Here is a 14,581-nt window from a genome sequence, read left to right on the forward strand (position 1 = left end):
CTGTGTGGGCGCTGCGGCCTCCGGGAGGGCGGGAGCGGAAGCCCGGTCTCCGAGCCTCGGCTCCGTGATCTTTTATCCGGGTCTCGCACTGGGCATCATCCAAAGGCTCCAACTTGGACCTTCTTTGATGTGCTTGTTTTAAAAATAAAATTTATTTTATCCCATCCCTCCTCAGACCCACTCCCCTCCCTGTTTAAAAAAATTGTGGGCGCTGCGGCCTCCGGGAGGGCGGGAGCGGAAGCCCGGTCTCCGAGCCTCGGCTCCGTGATCTTTTATCCGGGTCTCGCACTGGGCATCATCCAAAGGCTCCAACTTGGACCTTCTTTGATGTGCTTGTTTTAAAAATAAAATTTATTTTATCCCATCCCTCCTCAGACCCACTCCCCTCCCTGTTTAAAAAAATTTTCCCCCTATATTCAGTTTCTCACACGAGAGAAACAATGAGGTATTTAAACATCTGTGTCTGATTTATTTCACGTAGGAGCATGGTCTGAAGGTGCATCCATTTAGCTAAAAATGTCTGAAGCTCATCCTTCTTTATAGCAGAGTAATACTCCACTATCTATCTATCATCCATCTATCTATCTATCTATCTATCATCATCTATCTCCCGCATCTTCTTTATTCACTCGTCAGTTGATGGGCACTTGGGCGGTTACAAACTGCACTGCTATGAATACGGGTGCGCATATATCGCTGGGGTAGGATGCTTTTTATTCTTTCGGGAAGTTACCAAGAAGGGGAATGAATAGCTGGATCAAATGGAACCTCTGGTTTTAGCTTTTTGAGGAATCTCCACACTGACTTCCACGGTGGCTCACCAGTCTGCACTCCAAGCAGCAGTGGAGCAGGGTTCCTTTTCCCCCCACAGCCCCTCCAGCATTTATCGGCTGATTTCTTTATAGCAGCCATTCTTTCTGGAGTGAGACGGAATCAGCATTGTTTTCATTTGCATCTCTCGAATAACCAGTGATGCTGAACATTTTCTTATATATTTATTTGCAATTTCTAATTATCTGAGAAGAATCTTTTTATTTCAGATGCCCATTTTTACAATGGATTTTTAAATTTGGGGGTCTGAGTTTTTTAGTTCTTTGTATATTTTAGATAATAGTCCTTTATTTTAATAGCTGGTAAAAATTTTTTCCATGCTGTGGGTTGTCTCTTCACTCTGTTGGTGCAAAAGCTTTTGCTTTATTCTTAACGCCGGTGGGTCAGTCTGGGACTTCTCCACAAAGAGACTGACCTCACAAAGGCTTTTTAATAAAATGAGGTGCAAGTTGTTCATTCTTTATAGTATCTCCCGTGCACTCTGGGCTTTGTTCTTGAAGTCTTTGCCTACTCCTGTGTCCTCTGAGTGCTACCTATTCTCTCTTCCAGCAGATTTACTGTTTCTGTTTTAATATTTAGGTCTTTGATCCATTTCACTTTTAGGTTAGTGTGTGTTGAAAGGTACGAGTCTAGTTTCAATGTTCGGCATGTATAAAGCCAGTTTTCCAGCATCACTTAGTAAAGAGGCTTTCTTCCAGTGAAGGTGTTTGGCTCCTTTGTCAAAGATAAGGTGGCTGGAGTTTGTTTGGAGTTGTTTCTGCATCTTCTAGTCTGTTTTGTTGATCCTCAGGTCTGTTGTTTTTGTTTTTTTTTTTTTTTTTTTTTTTTTTTTTTTTTAATCACAGTAGCTTTGTAGTATAATTTCAATTCAGGGATTGTGATACCCCCTGCCTTACCTTTGTTGCCCATAATTCCCTTTGCTATTCTAGGTCTCTTCTTGTTCCAAATGAATTTTAGGATTTTATTTTTCTAATTCTGTGAGATACGCTGTTGGGATTTTTGTTTGTCTGTTTGTCTGTTGTGTTTTGGGACAGAGCCTCACTAGGTAGTTGAGACTGACCTGGAACTCACTATGTAGCCCAGGCTGGTCTCAAACTCACAGTGATCCTCCTGCCTCAGCCTCCTGAGGCTGGGATTACAGACATGTGCCACCATGCCCAGCTGCTGTTGGGATTTTGATTGTGAGTGCATTGAATCTGTATAACAATTTTGGAAGTAGGGCCATTTTCACTATCTTCGTTGTTCCCATTCAATACCAAGGGCTATCTTTCCATTTTCTGATGTCCTCTTCAAACTCCTTTTTCAGAGTGCTAAAGTTTTCACTGTAGAAATTTTTACTTCCTTCATTAGATTGATTCCTAGGTATTTCATTTTTTCTGATGCTACTGTGAAAGGGATTGTTTCTCTAATTTCTCTCTGTGTGAGTCTGTTATCTGTGTACAGGAAAGCTATTGACTTTTGAGTGTTGACTTTGTATCCAGCTATGCCACTGAATTTGGTTATCAAATCTAAAAGTCGTCTGGGGAGTTTTGGAGGTCTTTTGTGGAGTATCATGTCATCCGCAAATAATAACGTAACTTCTTGATTTCCTATCTTTTTTCCTTTTATTTTTTTCTCTTGTCTAATTGCTCTGGCTAATGTTTCTAGAACTATATTGAACAGGAGTGGTGACAGTGGACATCCTTGTCTTGTTCCTGATTGATTTTAGAGTGAAAGCTTTCAGTTTTTGTCCACTTAGTATTATATTGGCTGTTGGTTTTGCATAGATGGCTTTTATTGGACTGAGATAAAAATATATTCCAATTTCTGAAGTTTTTTTTTTTAATGATGAATGAGTGTTGAACCTTGTCAAATGCTTTTTCTGCATCTATTGAAATTGATCGTATTGATCATATGATTTTTGTCCTTAGCTTTGTTAATATAGTGTATTACATTTGTGTATGTGGAACCATGGGGTGAATCCAGCTTGATCATGGTATATAACCTTCTCCCCACCCCGCATACCAGGGATTGAACTCAGGACCTTGTACTTTCGAGGCAGGCGTGGTGCCACTGAGCTAAATCCCCAGCCCAAAACTTCTTGAAGATTTGCTACATGCTGTTTGCCAGTATCTTATTGAGGATTTTTGCATCTATATTCATTAGGGAGATTGGACTGTAATTCTCCTTTTTGGTTGGATTCTTCTCTGGTTTTGAAATCAGGGTAATGCTTGCTTCCAGGAATGAATTGGGGAGTATTGCTTCCCTTTCAATTTCATTATAGTTTTGGAAGTAGCAGCATTAGGTCTTCTCAAATTTCTTACAGAATTCAGCAGTGAATCAATCAGGGCCAGAGCTTTTCTTTGTTGGTGTTTTTAAATTACATATTCGATTTCATTCTCCGACCACAGAGAATCTGTTGGTGCAGACTCTGATCTTGAGTCTGATAAAGCGCAGTTTATTTTGATGTCAGAATCACTGAGGACCGCTCACTGAGCGTGGAGGGACCTGGAACGAGTCCTGCAGGATCCCTGTCCTCCAGGGAAGCTCCACACGAGCAGACAGGCCATGGGTCTGCTCCGTACATCTGGCTGAGGCAGGGGCGGATCTATGGTTCCTGATTAGAGATGCAGTCTAGGATAGGACAGGGAGATGCTGGTCCCGGAGACCACCTGAGAAGGCCCTGCAAATAGACTGCAAGCTCCATGCAGGCAGGCAGCCCGTCCAGCCCACCCCAGCTTCTGTACCTGCACGGCACGCAGCTGTGTTGACAGTGTATCTGCGGAGTGAACAGCTGGAAGGCTAGACTGGAGCGCCTCTGGGACGCCAGGTGGCGGTGGCCCGATAGAGCGATAAAGCTGAGGAAACAGGTGTGGCAACACCAGCTGGACTAAAAATCCACCTCTCTAGGTTGTTGAGGGGAGATGTGAAAGTTTTGGTCAAAATGAAACCCAGGGTTTTTAGTGAATACGCTTAGTGCAAGGAGAATGAGGAAAATCGTTGCTAAGAAATTTAGGATTCTGAATCCCCTAAGGCTGGCAACTCAGAAATAATCTGTAAGTCAAAAGACACGAACTGGCCTCTTTTCAAATGACTCATCAGGAATAAAAAGACCACCGTATTTGGACATGGTCTTTTAAAATCAGCTTATCAGAATTGACTGGAATGCTTCTAACATTTTAGACAGACAGCCTCTCCCCAGATTTACTAACTCCAATCTCTGGGAGTGGCACAAGCCTGCCTTTAAATGCTCTCAGAAGCAACGAGTGAGCGGCTCTGTGGCTCCTGCTTACGAGAGCTGTGGTATGCAGCACTTGTTTCTCTGGGAAAGTGATCAGTGAGGCCATAGTCCCATCTTGGGGAACCTGTCCAAGCAGGTGAGTCTGCACTTTAGGAGAGTAAGTCAGCTACACTGTGGCGATGGATTCCAGAGGCACAAGCCTCAGTGCCAGCCAGGTGCAGTGGCACAAGATGGCTGAGCAAGAATGTGCAAGTCCATGAGTTCAATACCAGCCTGGGCAACACAGCAAGACCCTGTCCCAGAAAAACACAGTGCTTTAGTACTTCTGTGCTGCTATAACAGTGTACAGCTGCGTGACTGGGTTAATTATAAAGAAAATAAAGCCATTTCTCATAGCTGGAGTTAACATCAGGTAAGGGCTGCTCTCTGCTTGGTCTAATGACCTCTTATGAGCCCCACCACCTAAAACTATCGCAATGGCAACACCAGAGTTTTCAAAAAATGAGCTAGGATCTAAATATGTAGCCCAGGCTGGTCTCAACTCAAACTCATGGCAGTTCTCCTGCCTCAGCCTCCTGAGTACTGGGATTACAATTGTGCGTTGCCACACCTGATGACCACAACTGATTTTGAAGAGGATCCATTCGAACTGGAGCAATTAGGAAATAATACATAGGAATCAGGGAGGGCCGCATTCGCTGAAGTGGGGGTACACAGGAGAGCCCGTCACACCCCACTGCATGGTGATTGTTTGATGTGGAGGAGTAGAGCTGAATCAGGAATTTGCTCCCAGACGTGTTTGAGGTGACACGGAATCCAGGGAGAGCAGATCTGGCAGTGAGGTGGGATGAAGAGGAACTCAGGTCTAGACCCCTCAAGTGTGACCGAAGTAGGGAGTGTGGCAGACACAGCCGCTTGCACAGCTGCACGTGAAGGCACTCCGGCAGCGAGGAGTTAGCCTGTATGTTTCCTGTCGGTTATTTTCGTTGGGGCAGAGGGGACACTGCGTGGGTGTTGGCACTGGTCAGTGCTCTTGCAAGAGGGAGAAGGGACAGGACTTCTGGGAGCACCAGAAGAGGAGTCTCAAACCTTGCGTGCTCACGTTGGCTAAAACAAGGTATTTGGCCAGGATGAGGGCCTGTGGGAAAGGATTACCCAAGGATTTGGCGTTCAAGGAAGGCAGGACAATTCGGGGTCCCGACTGCATCAGTCTGTGGTGTGTCCTTGCTCTGGGGCCTCCGGGGGACGCGAGGCGGTGGGGAGACAGGGACACACGGGGCACTCTTAGGCGCAAGAGCCTCCGGCCCTCCTGCTGTCTGCCAGGTTTTCCCACATTCATCTCAGAAACATTCCCGTGAAGACCCGCCAGTGTGGGCATGGGCGACAGGGACCCTCACGTGTCCAGGAAGAGCTGTGGGCTCCCACCCATGCAGAAATCGGAGAGCGCCCACCTGTACTGAACCCGTTCTGCTCCTTATGTCCCCAGTAGGGCAAAACCCCCACCAAGAGAAATCCCCACGTCTCGCTTCAGTCTCACCATGGGATCTGGTCATGAGTCTCGGAGCTGATCTTCTCCCCGTCTTACACAGAGTCTCAGGCAAATATCCCTGGTGGGCTCTTCCCCGTTTAGATGCGCATGCTCAGCCATGCCTAACAGCAGGACGCAAGGATACAGAGGGTCAGCGACTTCCAGTGGCAAGCACATAATGCTACACTTCTGCAGACCCTATTTCCTGTTGCAGCATAAAAACTCCCTAGATCCTCTGTGAAATGCTGTGGTTGTGTTCCAGTGACTATGAAAACAGGCAGGAAGTAGATCCGGGCCATGGGTATAGCTCTCTGGCTCCTGGGCTGGAGCTTCGACTATGTAAAGAGCTGTGGGCTCGGAGGCCTAGGCTGCAGATACAAAGCTAAAATGAAAGGATAAACTCCCCAGGCCATGAGAAATAAGAGCCAAAGACACAATGCAGGAAACAAATTTTAAAGCGCAGATGAAAATTAAGGAAAAAAAAAAAAAAAATCAGAAAACAGGAATAGTAGGGCAATCAAAAAAAGGAAGAAATGATAAAAAAAAAAAATCACTGCAGAAAGAAGTACTTATTTCTTTTATCAGTGGTCTTTGGCCTGGAATTTATTTCCTTTTTTCTATCTTCTGAAGTATTGATTTTATAACCTTTACTTTTAAAAGTTTACATTTCAAACTTGGCCTGTCTGTGTTATGGTGTTATGGAAGGTATCACGTTGGAGTGTCAAAAGTCTCTCACATAAACTGGTTTAGAGTATCATGTAAACTTGTTTTCAGGGAGGAAAAAAGTAATTTTCTTTTTGTTTGTTTGAGACAGGGTCTCACTATGTATCTCAGCCTGGCCTTAACTCACTATTGTAGTCCAGGTGGGCCTCAAACTCATGTCAATCCTCCTGCCTCAGCCTCTCGTGTGCTGAGATTACAGGCATATGCTGCCATGCCTGGCAAAAGGAAAACATTTCTATAAATTGTTTTAAAATACTTCAAATCATACATTTGTTTTATATTGAACAGAAATAAAAGCCAAGCCCAGTCAAGGTATTCCTAAGTTTTGAATCTTTGGTTTGAAAACTTTCATGATATAATTGAAATTATGATTGTTTCAGCTGCATCCAGGAGCCCTGTGTTCACAGCCATACATGAGCCATCAGAAACAAACTTTGGGGCAGGATTTGTGTGAGTCAGGGTCCAGTTGGGACACAATGGCCACACAGTCTGGTATTTTAAGTCACAGACAGTTATGGTTTCTATGTGGGTGCCACACACAGCTCGGGCACTCATAGACAGGGTGGTGGCTGGACCACACAGGGTGTAGCAGACGTGCTGTTGGGAGGTGAGTTCTGGTCAGCAGAGGTGGTCACAGGGGTGTGGCCTGGAAGGACGCATCACCCTCCCCAGCTCCTTCTTTCTTTCCGCTTTCTGGCCGCCGTGACAGGAGCATTACCGAGTCCCTTCCGCCATGCTGTTTCTGTGTGTAGCCTACAGACATGGACTGACACTTCCAAACTGTAGCCAAATAACCCTCTCCTCCTGTAAGCTGCGGGTGTCGGGTACTGTGTTCCAGTGCCGGGAAAGGGACCGAGACTCTTAGGTGTCTGCCCGATCTTGGGTTATAATGGCATAGTAAGTTCTTCTCCTCCTCCTCTTCCTCCTCCTCCTCTCCCCTCCACTTCCTTCTCCTGTGCCAGGGATCAAACTTAGGACCTCATGTTCGTCAGGCAGGCGCTGTGCCACCGAGCTTCCTCCTTGGCCAGTAAGGCAGACTTCTTATGTGGCAGCCATACAGTGTATGGCAATGTAATGTGGGACTTTTGCCTCATTTAGCTCCTTTGTTTTTTTTTTTACAGCATTGAAAAAAGCAGCAAATTTTTTCAGGGTATAAACACTGCCAGCATAGACAGATTGTAGCACTGTGGGTGCCTGAGAAATTTTTGAGGAACGTGGGACTGAGCAAAATGTGTGCATATTTGTGAATGAGACACAGTAAGGCAGGAATACCTAAGGAACACAGTGAGTCTTGGTGTTAAAACAACAAACAAACTAAGTATCAATTGTCATTTTATGAAATCTCTTTAAAGAGAGAAGAAAAGGACCAATTTTAAGTCTTTCGGTTGATGTCTTTGGGAAGAACAAATGGGAACGGGGAACCAGATAATGACAACCTTGGGCAATAATATTCCTTCAAGCATCTCATTTTATGTGGAGGACAGAGGCTGGCAAATAGAAGTTGGATTTTTGTCAAAGGCTTTTTTGTGTCTATTAAGATGATCATGTAGGTTTTGTTCTTGCCTCTGTTTATGTGATGTTTACATTTATTGATTTGCATATGTGAAACCATTCCAGTATCCCTAGAATGAATCCCACTTAGTCATGATGTATGATTTTGAAAAAATAACTTGTTGCATTCTGTTTGCCAGCATCTTGTTGAGGATTTTTATGTCTATGTGCAATAAAGAGACTGGGCTATAGGTTTTTTAGTTGGGTCCTTGTCCGGTTTTGGAATCACAGCGATTCTGGCTATCAGAAATAAGTTTGGAAGAACTCTTTCCCTTTCAATTTTATTAAAGTGTTTGAGGAGTATTGGTGTTATATTCATCAGGCCTTGGGCTTTTCTTAGTTTGTAAGGTTTTCTTTCTGTCTCAACTTCATCGTACCTATTATCGAATTGTTGTTTTCATGTCTTCTTGGTTTGATTTGGGCAGTTCATATGTGTCTAGGAGCCTGTCCATTTCTTCAAGATTCTCCAATTCATTGAAGCACAGTTTTTCATAGTAATTACTAATGATCTGGATTTCAGTGTTGTCCTTTGTAATTTTGTCCTTTTCATATCTAATTACATTGATGTAGATTTCTGCTTCCTTTCTTTTGGTAAGTTTGGCTAAAGGTTTGTCTATTTTGTTTATTCTTTCAGAGAACCAGCTCTTCAATTTTTTTAGTGTCAACTTTGTTAATTTCCATTCTGATCTTTATACTTTCCTTCTTCTAATAGGCTTAGGTTGGACTGTTGTTTTTTCAGGTATCCTGAGGTGCATTGTTAGGTTACTTGAGCTCACCGTTTTTCTGATAGAGCGGTCGGTCACAGCAACAACTTCCATCTTAGGACTGCTTTCATTGTGTTCCTAGGTTCTAGTATGTTGCACTGGCATTACCGCTCAAGTCTAGGAACTGCTAATTTCTTCCTTCCTCTTTGGGTGACCCACGGAGTATTCAGGAGTGTATTATTTAATGAGCAGATGTTTGAAACACTTTTGTGGTTTCTTTTGTGATTGATTTCTTTTCTTTTCTTTTGTACCAGGGATGAAACTCAGGACCTTGTGCTTGTGAGGCAGGCAGTGGCACCACTGAGCCAAATCCTCGGCCCTTGTGATTGATTTCTGGCTTCGGTGGGCTATGGTCTGATAATACACATAGGATGATTCTGTGTCTTTTTTGTTTATTTAAGCAGGCTTTATAGACTAGCATGTGATTTATTCTGGAGAAAGTTACAAGTGCTCTTGAGGAAAATGTGTATTCTGTTATCGTAGGACACAAACCAGGTATCTATGAAATCTATTTGAAGATGAAGATGTGGTTCAGCTCTGATGTTTGTTAATTTTTTCCTCACTTGAACTGTGTGTGGAAGTGGAGTACTGAGGCTGTCCATCCTGATTGTGCTGGTGTTTAAATCTTTCATGTCCCACAGTGTTTATGATGTTGGGTTCACTGATATTCAGTGTACTTATATTTACAATCACTGTCTTTTACTTTTCTCATTGCCAAGACACCCAAAGTTAAGAAAGAAAAGTTAGTCTGGCTCACAGTGTGCAGAGGTTTCAGTCCATATCCGCCTCGCTCTAAGGCAGGGTGGATGGCAGAGGAGACACAGCTCACGGGGCGCAGAAGGCAGCAAAACCACAAGGAACAAGTCAAGCCACTTTCTGTTCCTGATATTGTACCCAGGCTACTGGGATCAGGGTGGTGCTGAGCCACAGTGCACATTTAGTAATCATCCACCCTTAACCCGAGCATGCTTAATTCCAGCATCACGCACGCTGCATCCAGACACCTCTGAAAAACCCCACCTATGATCCATGAGGTTTTGGGAGACATCCAGACACAGCCATGAGTCATGATCTCTTCCTGCTTAGGTGGTCCCTTAACTGATACGTGGTGACAGTTTTGTGTCTTCTAATCAGTTCTACCTTGACATTTACTTTGCCCAATGATAAAATTGTTACTCCTGTTTGCTCGGAGACTTGTGGTGCATGGGATATTCTTTTCCTTTAGTTTTCATCTATGGATATTTTTTGATTAGATGAATCTCTGGAATACAACAGAATATTGGGTTTTAGCTTTTGAGCCATTCTACCGATGTGCATTATTTAACTGGGGAGTTGAGGCCATTTACATTGAGAGCTGTTACCAAAAGCTATGGACTTGCTCCTGCCGTTTGTTCTTTTCCTGCTGTTGACACCCTTTTGGTCTAACTGCTCATTTTGCTTGATGTATTCATTTCATCTGGCTTTTTCAGACTTGGTTGGCTTCCTAGTCTCGCTTTGGATACTCGAGCACTTTCTGGAGAGGTGCTTTGGTGCTCATGAATTTCTTAAGGTGCTGTTTGTCAGTCGGTGTCCTTATTTATCCATCAATTTTGATAAATAGTTTTGCAGGATATATTAATCTAGGTTGGAAGTCATTTTCTTTTAGGGCTTGAAAAACTGGATTCTAAGCTCTCTCCTGGCCTTGGCCTTCAAGCTTGTGTTGAGATGTCTGCAGTGATCCTAATGATTTATCTTTTATTTTGCTTTTCTCTGACAGCTTTTAGGATTCTGTCCTTGTATTGGTCTTCTGGGATTTTTACTATGTTTTGTGGGAACTTTGTTTTTTGTCATAGTTATTAGCATTCTGGAAGCCTCTCTTCCACATATATGGAAACTTTTCTGCTATGATTTTTCTAAACAGATTTTTTTCTTCTATATGTGCTGTCCTCTAATTTCTAACTCCACTTAGCCTGAGGTTAGTTTCTTACCATCATCTAGTATCTGTGGGATGAATTTTCCTTGCTTTGTTTTTTTTGTTTGTTTGTTTGTTTGGTACCGGGATCAAACTCGGGACCTTGTGCGTGCAAGGCAGGCAGTGGAACCACTGAGCTAAATCCCTGGCCCAGGCCTTCTCATTTTTAAATTTGTTTCTCTTTAAGCACATCAGTCAGTTTGTTTGTTATTCCACTATATTTTATATTGTCATCTTTCAGCTCATCAAGTTTCTTTGCTTTCTCTTTAAATATTTCATGAGCTCAGCTATTTAGAATTTGATTTCCTCTCTGTTGAGGAGGTGTCTCCATAAATGTGAGAACCCTGTCAACAGGGCCAGAGACAAATATCAAATGATCACCTCAATAGGCACAGAAAAAACACGACAAAATCCAACCCTCATTTGTGATAAAAACCCTACAGAAAATTGGAATAGATGTTCTTCATCTCAATCTGATAAAAGCCATTTATGAAAAACCAATAGCCAATATCATACTAAATGAACAAAAACTGAAAAGTTTCACTCTAAAATCAAGGACAAGGCAAGGATTTCCACCATCACCACTCCTATTCAATATAGTTCTGGAAACATTAGCCAGAGCAATTAGACAAGAAAGAGAGAAAATGAATAAAAATAGGTAAGCAAGAAGTTAAATAATCATTATTTGTGAACGACATGATACACTACATAGATGACCTCCCAAAACTCTACCAAAAGACTTCTAGATCGAATTACTACATTCAGTAGTGTAGCTAGATATAAAGTCAACACTCAGAAATCAATAATATTCCTGTACACAAATAGCAAGCTCACTGAGAGAAATCTGGAAACAACACCTTTCACAATAGCATCCCCCCCCAAAAAAAAGAAATATACCTAGGAATCAAATCTATCAAAGGAACTAAAATATCTTTACATTGAAAATTACAGTTCTCTGAAAAAGGAGATTGAAGAGGGTATCAGAAAATGGAAAGACAGCCCTTGTTCTTGGGTAGGAGGAACCAACATAGTAAAAATGACCATACTCTCTAAATTGTTATAAGATTAATGAAACCCCAATCAAAATACCATTAGCATACCTCACAGAATTAGAGAAAACATCCCTAAAATTCATTTGGAACTAGAAGAGATCTAGAATAGCAAAAACAATTCTGGGTAACAAAGGCAAGACAGGGAGCATCACAATTCCTGACTTGAAATTATACTACAGAGCTACTGTACTGGCAAAAAAAACCAGACCCGAGGATCTGTGTAACAGAACAGAAGATGCAGAAACAACTCCAAACACACTCAGCCACCTCATCTTTGACAAAAGGGCCACATACCCTCGCTGGAAAACCTGGCTTTCCACATTCTGAAAACTAAAACTACACCCATGTCTTTCACCATGCACTAAATTAAAATAAAAATGGATCAAAGATTATACAGTAAAACAGAAACACTAAATCTGCTGGAAGAGAGAATAGGTAGAAAGCTTGAAGACATAGATGCAGGCAAAGACTTCATGAACCAAACCTTGATTGCATGGGAAATATTACAAAGAATTAACAACTGGGGTCTTATTAAAAAGCTTTTGCATATAAAAAAAATCATCGATAGAGTGAAAAGACAACCCACAGAGTGGGAAAAAATATTAGCCAGTTGTTCCTCAGATAAAGGACATCTAGAACATATAAAGAATTGAGAAAAATCAGCCCACCCAAATTAAGATCCAATAAAAAACGGGCATCTGAGATGAACACTTGCTTCTCAGATGAAGAAGTAGAAAGACCAAGTAAATATATGAAAAAATCTTCAACATCACTGGTCATTTGAAAGATGCAGATAAAAACAGCACCGAGATTCTACCTCACCCCACAAAGAATGGCTGCTATCAAGAAATCAACCAACAAGAAATGCTGGTGGGGCTGTGGGGAGATAGGAACCCTTCTCCATGGTTGGTGGGAGTGCAGACTGGTGTGACCGCTGTGGAAATCACTGTGGAGATTCCTCAAAACACTAGGATTAGGGCTGGGGATTTGGCTCAGTGGTTCTGTCACCTGCCTCGCAAATCCAAGGTCCCGAGCTTGACCCTGGGTACATACACACAAAAAGAATTAAAAGCATCATACCACAGTGATATATGCACACCCATGCATTATAGCAGCACAGTTTTTAATAGCTAAATCTTAGAAACAGCCCAAATGCTCATCAACCAATGAATGGAAAAAAAGTATGATTTTTTTATACAATGCAGCACTACTCAGCCATAGATAAAGATAAGCTTGATACATTCTAGGTAAACAGATATACCTTGAGATATACTCTGAAGTGAAATAAATTAATTACATGTGTAAATATCACAGTCTCCCTGGTGTTAGAAACTTAGTGTAAATAAGGACCAAAGTACATAATAGATACTGTGAAACAGGAAGAAATTGTTCAACAGGAAAGGGGAACTAGGAAGAGAGGAGGAGGGGGAAAGGAAGGAAGGGAAAAGAAGAAAATAAAAAAGGAGGATAAGGTGGAAATAAACCTTGGTAAATAGGGAGGGGAAGAGGGGTTGTTGAGAAGGGAGGGGAATGGGAAAAAAATCGAGATATATCATGTAGGTACAAATTGCCTGTGATGAACGTGATTGTACAAGTGAACTCTATTTAAAAAGTCTTTGGAAGCCTTGTATTTTCCTTTTCCTTTTCTTTCTTTGTTCTGAGGCTTGAAGTCAAATAGGATGAAGAGAATTTGCTGTTGGTGTGAAGATTTCTTTAGTTAGGTTCTGTTTTCCAGTCCTATACTCCTGTCTTTGTCAAGAGGTATTGTTTACCATGTTAAGTATTCAATTTAATTGGGTTAAATTAGATTGTCCCTTTCTGAGAAATAAGCAGTTATGATAGAGCCTGTCCGTTTCTTTAACTTCAATTTTCAAATGAACTTCAATTCTGACATTGTGGGATAGGACATTAACGTTGCCTCTGTATCTTTTTCTACTCAATGATCTCAGGATACAGAGTTACTACTAACTAGTGTTAGTAGGTAACCAGTCAGTAGCTAATAGAATTAACGCTAGTTAATTCCAGAGCATCTCCATAACTCCAAAAACAAACACTAAACTAGGTAGCAGTCACTCGTGCACCCAGCTCTCTGGCCAGCCCCTCCCTGGCCACGACTGATCAACTTTACAATTTTGCCTATTTCTTGCCTTTCGTTTCATGCAAATGAAATCATCTGATATACATGACCTTTTGTGACTGGCTTCCTTCCCTTAGCACGGTATTTCCAAGACTCATCCACTTTTACATGCTGTTCTGGCAGTAAAGGGATTGAACCCAGGCTCTGTGCACGCCCACCGAGTGCCGGGCGTCAAGCTGTGCCAGCACCCCGCAACGTGTATTCATCACAACCGCCTGGCGTGGCAAGGCAGATGGTGGAACCACTGAGCTAAATCCCCGGCCAAGAAAATAAATATTTAATATGTCCCTTAACATATTGCTTATTTGCTATTTTCTCTCTTCGTTACACACAAATGTTATCTGCTGATAGTGTTGTATTTTCCAAACTTATCTACAATTTTCTGAGCCATCGCTCCTTTCTACCCAAATCTTACATGTTCTTTTGTTTTGTTTGGTTTGGTTTTTTGAGACAGGGTCTCACTATGTAGTTGAGACTGCCCTGGAACTCACTGTGTAGCCCAGGCTGGTCTGGAACTCACAGCGATCCTCCTGCCTCAGCCTCCCGAGTGCTGGGATTACAGGCATGCGCCACCACTCCCAGCTCTTTTGCGTATTTTCTAAGGACAAGAGTCTGTGGAGGGGGCTCGGTCACTGTGAGAGCCCCTGGGGTGGGGCACGAACCAAGTAGGCTGTGTCACAGCCTGGCCACGCGGCCTCCTGGGGTCCCCGCCGTCCCTGGTGGCACGGGGCCCCATACTGGACTTGCTTCGTTCGGCCCTGGTTCCAGTTTCCTGTACATCCTGGCTCCGTCCCGAGCCGGGCCCGTCCCGCGGAGCAGCGGCG

This window comes from Fukomys damarensis, unplaced genomic scaffold, assembly GCF_012274545.1.
Source record: "Fukomys damarensis isolate Sample0158 unplaced genomic scaffold, DMR_v1.0_HiC HiC_scaffold_17, whole genome shotgun sequence".
Classification (NCBI taxonomy): domain Eukaryota; kingdom Metazoa; phylum Chordata; class Mammalia; order Rodentia; family Bathyergidae; genus Fukomys; species Fukomys damarensis.